Source organism: Polypterus senegalus, chromosome 2, assembly GCF_016835505.1.
Source record: "Polypterus senegalus isolate Bchr_013 chromosome 2, ASM1683550v1, whole genome shotgun sequence".
In the NCBI taxonomy this organism is placed as follows: Eukaryota; Metazoa; Chordata; class Cladistia; order Polypteriformes; family Polypteridae; genus Polypterus; species Polypterus senegalus.
In genome coordinates, this window is record NC_053155.1 from 124,338,938 (window position 1) to 124,356,346 (window position 17,409).

Sequence of the window (17,409 nt, forward strand, 5' to 3'; positions counted from 1 at the left end):
AACATTTGTTTTCATAATTGAGATATAGTCTTTTTAGAGAGTCACCCTACATTCTATAAAGAGTATAATTCCAATTTCTCAATGTTACTTTTTAAAAATTAAAAGTAAATATATATATATTTACTTTTATATATATATATATATATATATATATATATATATATATATATATATATATATATATATATTACTTTGTTTTACCTTTGTAAAGAGTGGTAGAGTGGGCAGCATGGACAAAGGGCATTAATTCCAAAATTAAACTAGTCATTTTTGATTGACATGACCTATGACCTTGGGATAATAATTCTCACAGATCAGGTTACAGAGTTAGAATTGTCTTTGACAGGGATGGAGTTCTGCATAACTTTTTTACAGTTTACAGTTTACATAACTATAGGCAGTAAGGACAAGACTGAATCACCAGCACCCATGGTGCTGGGGTGCCCACAATGGCTGGTTTTTTAATTAATATACTTGCCTCCTTAAAATTAGGATGAAAAGGTTACAGTTGTTCTTCTCACAATTCCATAAAGCTTAATTATGACTACAGACCTTTTATGCCGCTTATACTCTTGATGTAGCTCACTGATAGTGGTCATTTTAGTTGGATTTAATTTAATGTCACAGGATGGGGACCTAATTTATTACTTCATTTATTTTTTTGCACTAGGGCCCATCATATTCTAATTAAGTCACTGCTTCTTTCATATATGCATTTAGTATAAGGTATAACTGACTCACTTTTTGCAACTAGTCATTCATGGATCTGCACAATTTAACCATTAATATTATATATGACTGAGGTTTACATGTTTTTCCTGTGTTGTGTGAGGTAATCTTGTTTCCTTCCTCTACTCAAGTACATGCAGGTTCAGGTAGTTGGTGACTCTGAACTGACACTGTGAATGTGTACATGAAAGGACCCTGAGATGGACTGATGTTACATTAACGTTTAAGGTGATTTTTGCTTTGTTAGATTTTTAGTACCAACTGAATAATAATAATTCTTTCCATTTATATAGCACTTTTCTCACTAGTCAATGTACTTTACATAGTGAATAGGGAGTCACTTTAACCACCACTAATGTGCAGCACCCATTTGGATGATGAAACTGCAGCCATTTTGCACCAGTATACATGACACACATGAGATATGAGGGGGTGAAGTTGTGACATATAGTTAGGCAATTAGATAAAGTGATGATTAGGAGGCCAGAATTACTAGGTCATGGTGAGTAATTTAGCCTGGACAACATGATACACCCTTCTCTTTAATGGTTCCCAGGAATCTTCAGTGATCACAGAGAGTCAGGGACTCTGTTTTGCGTCTCATCTGAAGGATTGTACTACTTTTACAGCACAGTGTCCCCTGCACTGCACTGGGACTTTGGCATCCACATTCAGACCACAGAGAAAGTGCCCCCGGCTGGCCTCCCCCAGCTCCTCTTTCAGCAGCAATCCAAGCTTTACCTGGTTGGTCTCCCAACCTGGCCTGGCCTGGCCTGAACATGGTTAGCTTCAAGAGGATTACCTGTTCTGAAGTGCATGTGGTATGTATTTTATAGAATGTTTAAGCATCAGGCTTAAATATTTTTTACTATTTTTGTTTTAACACATCCCTTTTAGCACATAAAACAACACCAGCACTATAGTGAGTTGTCACATTCTGCTCTATAAATGTAAAGAGTATTTAAATATTTATAAATTGCACTTGTCTCATTTACATATCTAGGGCAGCACACCATACATGCACAGAGATAGATAGATAGATAGATAGATAGATAGATAGATAGATAGATAGATAGATAGATAGATAGATAGATAGATAGATAGATAGATAGATAGATAGATAGACCAAACTTAATCTGTCATTTTTGTAGATACATTAGAGAACATGGACAAGAGGTTTGAATAAAAGAGGTCCTGATGGATCAGTTAAAGTGCTATTACATGGAATAGGTGGCTTAATGTTGCTCTTAATGCAAATATTTGGTGGAGACCTGGGACAGGAATTGGAGGTTAGTACGTTTGAAAGAGACGTACTGCTGCAATAAATTATTTCATCAAAGGTCGCACACAATCACTGCACCACCGTGTTCCCATGTTTAATAACATGCTTTAACTCCTATCATCATGAAAATATCTCATATATATCTCAGTATTTTAATTATTCACAGAGCTCTAATATCACAAATGTAATGGATTCTGTGTCCTGTCAGAGGAAGAGAAAGCCGGTTTAAGAAGCAGGTAGTGATTCACACACATAGAGCACATAGAAGATCAAATACAAAACAAAGCATTTAAAGTGCTACTTTAGTTACTATGGGATTTGAGAAACTAGTAAATTAAATGATGTTAAGATGAAGTTTATGATGTTCTACTTTATTCTATACTAATAAAAGGCAAATCCCTCACTGACTGACTGACTGACTGACTCACTCACTCACTCGTCACTAATTCTCCAACTTCCCGTGTAGGTAGAAGGCTGAAATTTGGCAGGCTCATTCCTTACAGCTTACTTACAAAAGTTAGGCAGGTTTCATTTCAAAATTCTGCGCGTAACGGTCATAACTGGAACCTACTTCTGTACATATATACCAGCCATAGCCGCACCTCGGTTGCCATGTGAGGCGGAGTTACATCCCTCATTGTCACGCCCCCCCCCCATGTAATTCAGTGCCTGCCCGTATAACGCCGTCCGTCACTGGCAATCCAATAGAAACACTCTACCACTAAATATTCACGGGTAAAGGTCTGTGCTTATGCAGAGGAAGATGAGATGGTCAGGGTGGTGTTTGGCACAAACTCAGTGAAACTGCGAGAGAAACTTTTAAGTGCCGAGTCTTAGCTAACATTAAATAAAGCCGTGGACATCACACAACATAGCACAAGCACAGCTGAGAATCTTCTATGCATGTACACAGAGCGTCTCACGTGAACTGACTGTGAACGCTGTACGCAGACAAAAAGCAACAGCTCCAGAGAGAGCTGAACAAAAACCCATTTTATTACACAATTGAGAAGGCCACAAAAGAATATGAAGTGAGTGACGCATACAAGCATATTCAAAAGTGCAGCTACTGCAGAAACAAAGCACACGGTGGAAAAAGTCAATGTCCAGCTAAAGGAAGACAGGGTAAAAAAAATCCCGTGCATGCAGTGTGTCAGTGTGTGTAAAGAGGAAGACGAGCTGTTTATTGATGCAGTAAGAAAGGAATCGATGAATGAAACCTGTTATCTTTACAACGGTTGACAAATACGGAATATAACTTGAACACAACACATCCTCCAAATAAAAACCTGATTGAAAGAAATAATGGTAATCAAATCCTTGATGACAGCAACACTCATAGCAGTCACAAAAAAATTACATTGACAATCATGTTACGTTATTTTTAAAATGTTTCCTTTTCTTTTTCATAACTTCTTTAACACACTACTTCTCCACTGCGAAGTGCGGTTATTTTGCTATATACCCAATCTACATACTCTCAAATAAATGAACCACACACTGTGGTGCAACGGAAGAGACTTCGCCTCTAGTGCTGACGTCCGAGGTTAGATTCCCGAGAGGGGGTGCAGTGAGTGTGTATGCCTGATGAGCCCAAAATTAGGGCGAAACATGTGTCGCGTACTCTTTGCATTATTTGACAGTAAAACTATTTCAATATATATATATATACACATATATATATATATATATATATATATACAGTATATATGTGGATGTATGTGTATATATATGTGTATACGTATATAGGTAGATACTGTATGTATGTACATGTATATGTATATATGTTTATATGTGTGTGTGTGTGTGTGTATATATATATTTTTATATATATATATATGACAGCAACACTCATAACAGTGACAAAACAATTACATTGACAATCATGTTACGTTATTTTCAAAATGTTTCCTTTTCTTTTTCATTACTTCTTTAACACACTACTTCTCCGCTGCAAAGCGCGGGTATTTTGCTAGTGACAAAATAAACTACTGGATTAAAGTGGAAATTTTGAGATTAAAGTTGACATTTCCTGCATTTTTCCCAATGTGTGTCTATTTTTTTTTTCTCTGTCCCCTAATGAGCTTTCATATGAAACTCAGGCGGTGGGCTACGACTCACCTTTTGACAGCAACTTTGATAAGTGAAACTTCTTTTTTATTTCGGGCACTGTGCAACTTTGTGAACTTGAGCTTTCGAGTTTCTCCAACACGCTATGTCACTCAATCGACTTCCTTTTGTTGATTAAACCACTGTTTAAACCAACAAATAGTACATTTTTCTTTGCCTCCACTTGGTATTCGCTGAAATTCTATTTTCCCCTGTGCTTTTCCCATTGTCTTTTCACAGAATGCTGCGCTTAAGGGCTATTTATATTGATTTGCATATTCAAAGAGGTGTAATTCTGGGAGGAGTTGGGGTGGGGCAGTAGGCGCATGCGTTACTTTTCACCCTGACTGGGATTTATGTAGTGGAAGAACGTGGAAGTTGGTGAACGCACAGATTTATGCATCTGGATTTTTCTGTGTGTAAGCACATTTCGGCTTTTGTGCTTACATCATGTTATAATGCAAATTCTACGCACGGCATTATGCATGAGGCCCCTGGTCCTTTAAAGAACAAGCATTCCCACAGGCCACTAGATAGCTTTTTGATCTGATGTACCTATTGTGTAGGGGTCTTTCTTCCTAATCCCTACACAAGACAAAGGGACCTTAGAATCAACAACTAAGTTGTAAGTCACTGTCACATGGAATGCAGGCCAGGGTTTTAATGAGAGCAGGCAGTTGAAAGCTTAGTGGTTTTTCTGTGCTCTTATTCTTACTATTATCCAGCTAGTATTGAAGGATGAGCCTTGTACTTTCATTTTAAATTCCTTAACAAATAGAAGTGATCAACATGTAGAGTTCTCTGGGTACATATGGAGTTTGCCAGCACCCTTTCTCCTACACTAATATGTATACACAGTCTTTCTCTGGCCTATGTCAGCACATTCCTCTGTCCTGTGTTGCCCTGGTGTCACCATTAACACTGTAGATCCCTGGACAACAGTATACAAGGACATTCTTTATAATGTTTTTTCCTGCTGGTTTGAAATTGTTTATTGATTTTCAGTCTAATGACCTTTTACTTATTTTAAATATACTTTCTTGTTCTCTGGCTGGCAAACTCTCATTAATAAATCTTTCTCCTAATAAAATTATTGTTTGCTTGAAACCTCTCCTACTTACCAAACCTGCTTTGTTCATGCACATTCCCACTTTCAAAATGGATTAACTATGAAAGCCAAGGAGGAGGTGAAGATCTGAAGCAAGTTATGTAATGACCTAAAAACAAGATCATTTTAATTAGTAGATACTAGGGGGCTTCGCCCCCTGCTCGCTTTGCTTGCCAACCCCTTTGTTTGGTTTTCCGGATACATACTTTTAAGATTTTTTTTTCTTTGAATTGTTCCTATTTCATTAGTTTCACTTTTATTTCAGAATTTCTGTAAAAACAATATTTGGAATCTTTCAAGTCCCAATATGCTGAATCTTTTTAATGAGGTCAGTGAGACATGTGTTTAATGACTTTGTACCATAATTTGGGATAGGTTTCTCTGTATGGAATTTCAGCACAGGATCTTAACGTGAAGATCACGTCTCGTCTCCCGTCTTTCTCTCCCAGGATTTTTTTTTATGATAGAGAGATAAGAGGAGAATGGCTATAACCATGCAAACAGAGTGAACACTTTTTTCTTCAATAATCAAGATTATAAACTCTTTTGGATGTCATATATTGGTGTTTATTTTCAGTGTGTGGAGTGGTGTGTGGTACTATGGTACCTAGAGAGACATACAGCTGGAAACTATGGATTTAAGTGGTTGAACACAGAAATAAGGTAAGATCCTCCAAGACGCTGATAAAACCAACTTACTGTTAAGAGCAATGCTACATTAAATCACACAAAGTCACAGAGCAACCTTATGAGACTGAATGAAAAAGCAAAATTATACAGTAGAAAGTTTAGCTAACTGCTTAAACCAACAAAAATATGGTCTTGTGCACTCTCACTACCACTGATATCAACTGCTCCTTACTGCAGGCTCTGCCTTCCATATATCTTCCTCTATTTACCCATTCAACTTATATTGACAGTCAGAAGACAAATTGATTTATATATCAAGATGTATACAACCATTGAAATCTCAATCAAGCACAGTTTTTGCTCATATTCCATATAAATAAAATATCCGTTCTTCAAAGAAGTCTACTGTGTCATTTGTTAAATTAATGAAGTCAGAAGATATGAAAATCTACCATTAATAGACAAAATATTTGTGTTTCCATTACATGTAGATCAAATCTGTCATGAAAGTGATTCAAATATCACTGCCTTTTAGGAAGAAACAGGACATAAGAATCCTAGTTGATGGTTGGAAGACTTTGCTCTGCAGCTGTCATGATGTATGGGTGTTGGAATCTGCACATTCCATTTTTACTAACTTTTATATTAACAAATTGTATGTTGCATAGCAACAAACTCCACATGCTATAACATAATCTAAAATGTTTCATGTAAAGTAAAATGTTTCATGTCTAGAAAAACAGATTCTTTTTCTTGAGTCACTTAATCCCTAGGTACCCAATTATTATTGTATTATTGTATTATGTCACCCGTACTGCACAAAAGTATGATCAGATCAAAATACATACATGGGGTGTATTTTCTGCATGGGGGTGATTTTGGTAAATGTCCTAAATAGAACAGTGTAAACAGAGCATAAAAGTGAAACCTGTTCAAAGAGGACTGAGCTTTTAAGTTGAATACAGGACTCTTGACCATTGAATGAGTTGGGAGGCAGACACACAATTCAAAAGCATGCCCTTCAAGTTCTTGTGCTATTCACGTTTTCTGGAGGTATTTTCTTTAAAAATATTTTAGCAAAAATTACAGTTGTTTTGGACATCGTGTGTATATGACTAGTTAACTGGATTATGGGACACGAGTAATCTTCAGATGCTTACATTACTTTATTGTATCTGTGCTGTGAACTGGAGTCACGAAAATGGCAAGTCCTCGCCAAAAGCCACACAAGCAGACCCAGAACTTCACAGACCTGACCAAAGATGGCCTTACCCTAGGTAGCCAGCAGCCCAAAATGAGGAGCTAGCTTTTAAAATTCACAAAATGTCTTATAACATCCAAAACTATAGAAAATTAACCCTCTAGGGAGAGGAACTGTAAAAGACATGTCCAAAAAATGAATCTGTATAAACTGAAGAATTTATTTTGTATTCCAAAAAAGACTATCTAAAGCAAACAAGTACCAATATGAAATGTGAAAGACAATAATCTAAGAACGGAAGCAAAATAAATAAGTAAACTGAAAATCAAAGCAGAAAAAAATACTTACAAATAAACTCAAAACAACTCTCAATGATCCACTGCTGGATCCTCTCGCTGACCTTAATGCAAAGGCAGAAGGAGGACCCAACAACAGAGACATTAGGGTGACTCTGCCTCATAGGTTACACCCACAAAACATAAGGAATTACAGTCTACCCTTCGACTTTAATTGGAATTAATAGATCTGGACTCTTACCTGAGGAGTAGCAGTAAAGTTGTTTTTAAAAATATCCAGAGATTTTGACCTGTTAATCTTTTTGATGTCTTAGAGTACATATAAGGGACCAGTTCACACTGGCTTCTTGATTCACGCAGCTCTTTAACTGCGTTGGGAGGAAAAGGACTGTTGAACTTCATTTGATTTGATATGTAACATAAATGTGTTCTTAAGTGAAGCATTTTTTAAGCAAATATATTTCTGTATTTTTAGAACATCATTCCAGGTTTGTTTGTATTTGCCTTTTTCTCCAAACAATAATCACAGCATCATGACTGAAAAAACAACAAAATGTATTAAAGAAGGTATTTAGTACTCCATGCTCAATGTGGAACCATATTTACCCCTTTGGACTCAATGCCTGGTTGCACCACCTTTGAAAGGAATAATTGCAAATCAGTTTTTCCTTTATTTATTGATTAGCCATGGATGGATGACATAAAGAAAACTGTGATTTGCTCAGTGATGACGAAGCCATGATGTAGCAAAGCATCTCCAGATTAAATCCATACCAACATGATTGCTGATAGTTGGAATAAGGTTCTCACTACATTTTTTATTGGTATCTTTTCTGTAGAGGTTAACAGTAACAGGACTCAAGCTAGACAAAATAATAAATAAAAAAATAATTTATAAAGAATCAATAGGCAATTGCATAACACAGATTTAGAAACCTAATTTGACGCTAAGTTTTTTAAGTCCATTAAAATAAGTCTGATCTGTAGTCAGATGGCCAGGAAGGACAAAAAAAAAACAAACAAAAATCAAATAAACAAAAAAAGAAACTTCAAGGGTGAGATGCTGGAGAAAAAACAAAATCTCAAGGGGTTCTAGATCAAAAGACTACCCAGCCCCAACTGGGCATTCTACCTAACATAAAAGTGCTAAAGTCAGTCTTTTCCTTTTTTTAATGTTCATATTAGTCAATTTGATGCAGTGAGCCTCATAGACAGAGTGTCTTGTTTCATTCCATCATCACTAGTAGCTGCACAGTACTTTGATCAGGTGATGGTGGCAAAAAAGAAAAGTAGGAGTTAATAATGCTAGAACATCCAAGAAGTATATGGTAACACAATGCATATATAATCTATTAGAAGCAGAACAGAAATGAATTAAGAAATGGCCAATTGTTTCAAAGCAGTTTTGTTAAACTTGACTTGCATGTATTTTAATATATAATTATATTTAAATATACTGTATATATAAAAAAAAGGCCAAATTGAAAAAGTGGATTTTTAATAGTTTTTTAAATTGATCAGTGGTATTAGCCTGGCATATCTCTGTCGATAAAGTACTCCAAATTTCTTGTGCATAACAGCAAAAGGCCACCACCTCATCACTTCTTTTTTTGCTTAGTTCTCGGTATAATAAGCAAACCATTGTTAGATGACCTGAGGTTATGACTGGGGATGTAAGGGGACAGGCACTCCAAAATATATGAGAAGGGAAGGATTTTTCTGAGATTTATACACCATTCACAGTATTTTTAAATCTATTCTAAAGGACACAGGTAACCAATGTATTGATGCAAAAGCCAGTGAGATGTGCTCAGATTTTCTTTTGCTGGATTAAGATTCTTGTTGCTGTGTTTTGAAATAACTGCAACCAGTTGATGTCTTTCTTAGATAGTCCTGTTAGGAAAGCATTGCAATAATCTAGTCAATTAAAAACAAAATGCAACATTTGTAATATTTCTTAAGTGAAAAAATACAGTCCTATAATATAGATAATGTGTGATTTAAAGTATACATCACAGTCCATGACCACACCTAAGTTCTTAACTTCCACCTTGACTTTGAGTGCAAGGGGTCAGATTTATTTATAAGATCCTCCCTATTTCCATTATTCTGAACAACTAAAGTTTCATTTTTTACCTTATTTAGCTGGGAAATTTACTTTAGAACATTAGAACATTAGAACACACTCTAGATGAGAACAGACCATTCAGCCAAACAAAACTCGCCAGTCCTATCCACTTGTTTCCTCCAAGAAAACATCAAGTCGAGTTTTGAAAGTCCCTAATGTCTTACTGTCTACCACACTACTTGGTAGCTTATTCCAAGTGTCTATCGTTCTTTGTGTAAAGAAAAACTTCCTAATGTTTGTGCAAAATTTACCCTTAACAAGTTTCCAACTGTGTCCCCATGTTCTTGATGAACTCATTTTAAAATACAAGTCTCGATCCACTGTACTAATTCCCTTCATAATTTTAAACACTTCAATCATGTCACCTCTTAATCTTATTTTGCTTAAACTGTAAAGGCTCAGCTCTTTTAATCTTTCCTCATAATTCAACCCCTGTAGACCTGGAATCAGCCTAGTCGCTCTTCTCTGGACCTTTTCTAGTGCTGCTATGTCCTTTTTGTAGCCTGGAGACCAAAACTGCACACAGTACTCAAGATGAGGCCTCACCAGTGCATTATAAAGGTTGAGCAGAACCTCCTTGGACTTGTACTCCACAGATCGTGGACATTCTGTTAGTCTTCTTAATGGCTTCTGAACACTGTTGGAAAGTTGATAGCTTAGAGTCCACTATGACTCCTAAATCCTTCTCATAAGGTGTACTCTCGATTTTCCGACCGCCCATTGTGTATTCAAACCTAATATTTTTACTTCCTATGTGTAATACTTTACATTTACTGACATTAAATTTCATCTGCCACAAATCTGCCCAAGCCTGTATGCTATCCAAGTCCTTCTGTAATGATATAACGGATTCCAAATTATCTGCTAATCCACCTATCTTGGTATCATCTGCAAACTTAACCAGCTTGTTACTTATATTCCTATCTAAATCATTTATATATATTAAAAATAGCAGCGGCCCTAGCACTGACCCCTGTGGAACACCACTCTTAACATCGGCCAGTTCTGATGAGGTTCCTCACACCATCACCCTCTGCTTCCTGTGTCTGAGCCAATTCTGCACCCATCTAAAAACATCACCCTGAACTCCCACTTCTTTTAACTTGATGCCCAACCTCTAATGTGGCACCAAATCAAATCATATGCTCCACTTTGGTCGTATGCTTTTGTTGCAACATCATAGAATTCCAACATGTTAGTAAAACACGACCTCCCTCTTCTGAACCCATGCTGACTGTTCAGAATAACTCCTGTCCTTGCCATGTGTTGCTCAATCTTATCCTTAATAATTCCTTCCATTAATTTTCCTGTGATGCATGTTAAGCTTACTGGCCTATAGTTGCTTGGATCTGCCCTGTCACCCTTTTTATATAATGGGATGATATTTGCCATTTTCCAGTCCTTCTGAATCTCTCCAGTGCACAGTGACTTCCTAAAAATATGTGTCAAGGGTTTATATATGTACTCACTAGCCTCCTTAAGAACACGAGGATAAATATTATCTGGTCCTGGTGATTTGTTTGATTTCATCTTATTTAATCTGAGCAGCACTTCTCCCTCTACAATTTCCAAATCCCTCAGTACCTCCTTAGTAGTTGCGTTTACCTCTGGGAGGTTATCCACTTGCTCACTTGTAAACACCTCAGAAAAATGTAAGTTTAGGGCATCTGCTATTTCATTGTCTGTATCTTTTAATTCCCCTTTACTATTCCTGATGAACTTGACCTCCTCCTTAACTGTTCTTTTACTACTAAAATACTGAAAGAATCTCTTGGGGTCTTCTTTCGCCTTATCTGCTATATTCCTGTCCAACTGTCTTTTAGCCTCTCTGATATCCTTCTTAATGGTTGCCCTCATTTTCTCATACGCGCTACGGTTCTCTTTGCAGTCATTAGTCTTATTTGCCTTATACAGCAGTTTTTTCCTTTGAAACTTCTTTTTTAAATCTTTATTAATCCATCATGGTGTTTTTCTTAGTTTCCTATTAATTCCAAATTTAGGTATGTATCTGTCCTGCATTACATGTAAAACATTTTTAAACCTGTTCCACTGTTCCTCGACTGTCTCCACATTTAAAAGCTTATCCCAGTCTATCCTACTTAGACTTTGTCGCATCTGCTCAAAATTAGCCCTACTAAGGTTCATCTTAACAATTTTAGTCTTTGCATCTGTACTCTTACAAAATACTGAGAATTGTATTATATTATGGTCACTTGACCCTAGTGGTTCAATCACCTCTACACCCTCAATTCTATCCTGATTATTACAGAATACTAAATCCAGACAGGCTTCACCCCTTGTTGGTGCTTTAACATGCTGTGTTAAAAACAGTCGCTGATTACTTCTAAAAACTCCTGCTCTTGTGCTCCTCCATCTGTAAGTTTATCCCAGTTAATATTTGGATAATTAAAGTCCCCCATGACTATAATATCCCCCTGTAAACTTGTCTTTTTGATATTACTAAAAAGATGTTTATTGAAATTACTATTGTACTATTTATCCATTCAATAATACAAAACAAACAATGGATCAAAGGGCACAGAGAGTTAGGGTCATCAGGTGCTATAGACAAGTAAATTTGTGTGTCATCTGCATAACTGTGGTAGCTGACCTTGTATTTTGAGATAATCTTTGTGGTACCCTATATAAAGTATCATGGATCCTTGAGGTACAATCACCATAACTAACAAAACAATTCCTGTGTGTTAAATAAGACTGAAACTAATTTAGGATGTCACCAGCTTGACCCAGGATGGCACAGTGGTAGAGCTGCTGCCTCGCAATAAGGAGACCTGGGTTCGCTTCCCGTGTCCTCCCTGCGTGGAGTTTGCATGTTCTCCCTGTGTCTGCATGGGTTTCCTCTCACAGTCCAAAGACATGCAGGTTAGGTGCAATGGTCATCCTAAATTGTCCTTGGGGTGTGTGGGCTGGCGCCCTGCCCAGGATTTCTTCCTGCCTTGTGCCCTGGGATTGGCTCCAGCAGACCCCTGTGACCCTGTGCTAGGATATAGTGGGTTGTGCTCGACCCACCCATTTTCTAAAATGATTAAGAATGTGGTGGTCGATGGTTTAAATGCTACTCTCAGGTTTAAAAGAATGAGAAAAGTATTGCCTGTGTCAGCATTAACCCGCAGGTCATTAACTACTTTAACAAGTGGAGTTTCTGTGACCCGACATTTGCACGATAGACATACTGTATGAGCGCCAACAAAATAGCGCCGATTAAAACGCGGCATCAAAATCACGCAGACAAAATCGTGCCGACAAAATCTCAAAGGTTTCATTAAATATGAATTACTAGTTTAAAGCATATATAATAATGTTTATTTTAGAAGTCAATATTATGAGACACGGCACGCAAATAGTCCTTAAGATCACGCCCTGCATATGTAGGAAGAATTGCAGCAAGACGTCTTGATAGTTGAGCGTATTTAGACTTGCTGGCTGCCTGACTGCTGGTAATTCCGCTTTGTATATGACGCGTTATGCCAACCCTCGACTGAGTTATTTGTTTGTGGCATGCCATCAGCAGTTATAACAGTTATAACCTAGCTCATAATGTGTACATACGCGTAATGCGCACGTACGCGTCCCACTCTCTTGGCCTCTCTCGCGATTTTGTTGTGGCGATTTTGTTGGCGCGCATTTGTCAAAAACCAGTTAACGGATTTGTCGGCGCTCATTTGTCCGTCACAGTTTTGTCAGCGCTCATATGTCTATCGTGCTTTCGTCGGTGAACCGGAGTTTCTGTACTGTGATTTGGTCTAAGACCTCACTGAAACTTACTAAGAATGGCAAGTCTATTTCAATAATTATTTAACTGATTAAAAATCACTTTTTCTATAATTTTACTTAAAAAAGGCAGGTTGGAAATAGGTCTCAAATTGTTAAAGACAGAAATAGCACTGTTATTGCATTAAATAGCTTCTTCTTTGTCTTCTTTCGGCTGCTCCCGTTAGGGGTTGCCACAGCAGATCATCTAAAAAATTGTTGTCCGCATATTGATTTGGCAAAATTTTACACCGGATGCCTTTCCTGACGTAACCCTCCCCATTTATCCGGGCTTGGGAGCAGCATGAAGAAACACACTGGTTTCTGCATCCCCTGTGGCTGGGTTATTACATTAAATAGCTAATGTTCATAAAAAAAAAAACTGCATCAGGCAAGACAATAAACACTTGAAGACTTCTATGGGAATCAAAGGGAAGTGCATTCACTGTAGACACTTATCATATAGTAGAATTGGTCTTGAGAATCATGGGTCCATAGAAGAACAGAATAAACTGCCCAAATCCAGGTGTGCAAAGCTTGTAGAGAATTTCCCAAGAAGACTCAAAGCTGTAATCGCTGTCAAAGGGTCTTCTGTAAAGGGATGAATTAATGGTGTGAATATTTATATGAATGACAGATTTCAGTTTTTGATCATTTATACAATTCTAAACCTTTCTGAAAATATACTTTTACTGTTACTATGGGTTATTGATTGAAGATTAATGGGAAAAATGGCAGATTAGTCATCATCCAACCCGCTATATCCTAACACAGGGTCACGGGGGTCTGCTGGAGCCAAGCCCAGCCAACACAGGGCGCAAGGCAGGAACAAATCCCTGGGCATGGCACCAGCAGATTATCCATTTATAATTAAATGTACAACACAATAAAGTGTGTACAAAGTGAAGGGGTCTAAATACTTTCTGAATCCACTGTAAATATCCATTACTATTATGGTTGAGATGTGGCCAGTTGACAATGGGGGAGAGGAAAAGAGAAACACCAGTCAACAGCATCCCTGGAGGGTCCACAGTTGGTCATAAACAAACTCATAGACAAAGTCAGACACAAACACAGTTTTGAAGATCACATCTAACTGACCAGTCAACTCATGGTTATTCATGTATAAGTTTGTGCTGTACACCCCGAAAAGAAGACTTTCGCGCTCGGATTCATTATTTACATTCAAAGTTTCCCAAATATTCCTGGTTTCTTTCCCATGGTTAGGAGAATGACATGGTAGTTTTGCGGGCAAGGGCTACTGACAAATCCAATTGATGCTAATGAGTGCATCTCCCCTGTGTATACTAATGTTCTGTCCAGTATAGTTCCTTTCCTTGTTCCCAGTGATGTCAGGATAGGCACCAGCCACCATGACTGAACTGCATAAGACAGTTAAAAAATTAATGTAACCAGATTTTTAATGCCATCCTTCCATATCCAGACCCAGTTAATCCAATTCAATGCTAAGTGTCAGGGTAGCCAATCCCAGGAGCACTGGGTACCAGTCAGGAAGCAACCACAGAGAGGGGCACCATTCCTTTGTAGAATATAATTTTACACAAACCCAGACTCGGGAATGGATTGAGCATGGGTATAGCTGGGAAAACTTCTGGTGGGCTGCTCTATCTGTGTACGGTACTGTTGGGTCAAAAACTGTTACAAAGAGATGGAGAGAAAGAGAGAGAGATGACTTGAGTGGCCTACACTTCATCATCAGTACACCTCTGTTCAGTCATAAGCTTCTACTAGATTCAGTGCCATTCCCCACTGCCTGTCTTAAGCAAAGAAAAAGGAAGTACAAGACACAGACAAGAGGAGTAATGATAACTAAATCATCAAAAAATGGAAAGAGGTGGAACTAATAAAGGGAGAAAGAAGGTAAATCACTTGAAGATGCAGCAGGAACATGTAAGAAAACTAATGATGTATGAGTAAGGGACTGCAGAAGGGTCAGAGTGTACAAGAAGTCACCTCAGCATCCTTTTTAACTATGGCAACTTATGATGGCACAAAAGGCAAGGCAGTTAATGAAAACCCTCTCATTAACAGAAATTTAAAACAAGTTATTAAGCAACAACTGCAGTGGTGTAGGTAGGGCAAGATAAAAATTTAGGAACACGGTGTTATAGTCGGGTGTTTACATGGCAATGTCGTCATTAGAAGACTTCTCATTGACTTAATTTCCTCTTGTTTAACAAAGGAAAAGATCTAAACTATTTCATTTTACAAGGATGACAAGTTTCAAACACATGTTGAGCAGAGAGATAATTAGTGAACTAAAGTTTAATTAGGAGTTCAACATAACTTTGTATGTTCTTACTTTTTGTCAGGGTTCTGCTAATAGTTTGTCTTTAGAGCACTGTTGGTGAGAGGCATTGGGACAAGGTGGCAGCAAAAGTCAGACCAAGATAGAGAATCAGAAGATGATACAACATCAGCATAGCCTGTGTTTAAATGTTACTGAGTGAGTACACCATACTGCTTTACTTACAAAGCAATCTGATCATCATTTTTACATGCACTGAAAGAGGGGTGCAAAGACACTTAGTGTCTGATTGATTGTAATGGGCCAGGCTGGGCAAAACTCCAGAGCCAGGATGTTGATCCCAGTCTATCCCTTCCCACATGTTTTTATGGTAGGTCAACTCAGGGTCGTAAATTAAAATTGCATGCAAATGTCTGGGATTAATAAAAGAAGTAACCAGAGAAAAAAAAAACACAAAGACATGTAAAGAATATACAAACTCCTAAATGGAAATTAGTTTATACAAACTTATAAACCTATAAATGAAAACTGGAAAGGTCAATTGTATTTTACATGTTGTCAAGCATGTAAGGGAACATCTTGAAGGCTCCAAAAAGGTAAGCAAAACCACCCCTTATCCATCTACAGTTCAGATCTTGAGCAGCTCACTAGCCAGACAACGAGTGACCCAGTGTCTGCTCTTCCATGGAGCCCCACACCCTCCTGGGTTGGCATTATAAATATCTAAATGCCACTAGATGTTGCAGTTTGTTCAAGAACCAGTGCCTGAGGTGGAAGGATTGATCTCTCGCCTTTATTTTCTAAAAGAATGGGTTGTATGCTGCTAGTTGTGCTTCCTTCAAGCATGCCGTTTTACTATGACCACTTTCAATATAAATTATTAAACGAGGTTACCGACTGGCACCCCAGACCTTTTCACATTTTTTGTTTCTTTTTTTGATCTTATGGTGTTTTAGCTAACACTTATTACTAGTGTATGATGGTATTTTTTTGTAGTATTTATTTAGTATAGCAGAAACTTGCCTGAAATGTGGAAAATCATAATGATTTTCCCAAATATCGAAGTAAACTATAGCAATAAAATTCACCCATTCATTTTCAAAAATTGCTTTAAGCAAGTCACATATATTTATGTATTTTCTGACAGCACTGGGGGCAGGGCAGGAAGCCATCTTGTTTGTGACACTCACACACTTTATGGCACTTTTAAATACACACACTCAAATACTTAAACACAAGTTCCAGTAGCTGAAGTTTGTTGGTATATGTGCTGTGTAGGGTTCCCATGTCCATGGTTGGTTCTCGTGACCAGTGCTTGAACTGGATAAGAGGGTTAGAAAATGTATACAGTGGCTATAAACAGTATTCCCCCTCTTGGAAGTTTCCACATTTTCACATTATCTGATCTAACATCTGTCAGGCAGACTTCCATTGTGTCCATTTTTGTCTAAGCCATTTATGACACCCTACCAAGCCCAACAAACCTGTACATCTTTGTAAAGAATGAGACACCTTTCTTTCCCCAGTGCTCTGGAAGACACAAAAGCCCTAGAGGAAGGCTGATATCACTGGTACCTTAATCAGGTGTTCAAGGAAGATGCCGACAGTGTAGCCACAGGTATTAACACCAGCAAACATCAACATCCTGCAAAGAAGACCACTTCTTTTGGTAAGGCTGAAGCAAAGCAACATTCAGGGCCAATAATGTGCACTGGTTTTCGATCTATAGCTTCTGACTGGATGCTTAAAGTAGACCTGGGGAAAAGATAGAGCTTCCAGGAGTACATAATTGCAATAACCTTACCTCCTGACGTGGTCATTGTGTAAGAAGATACAAAACAACTGATCATACTGTATCTTACAGCACCCTGGGAAGAGTACATTGA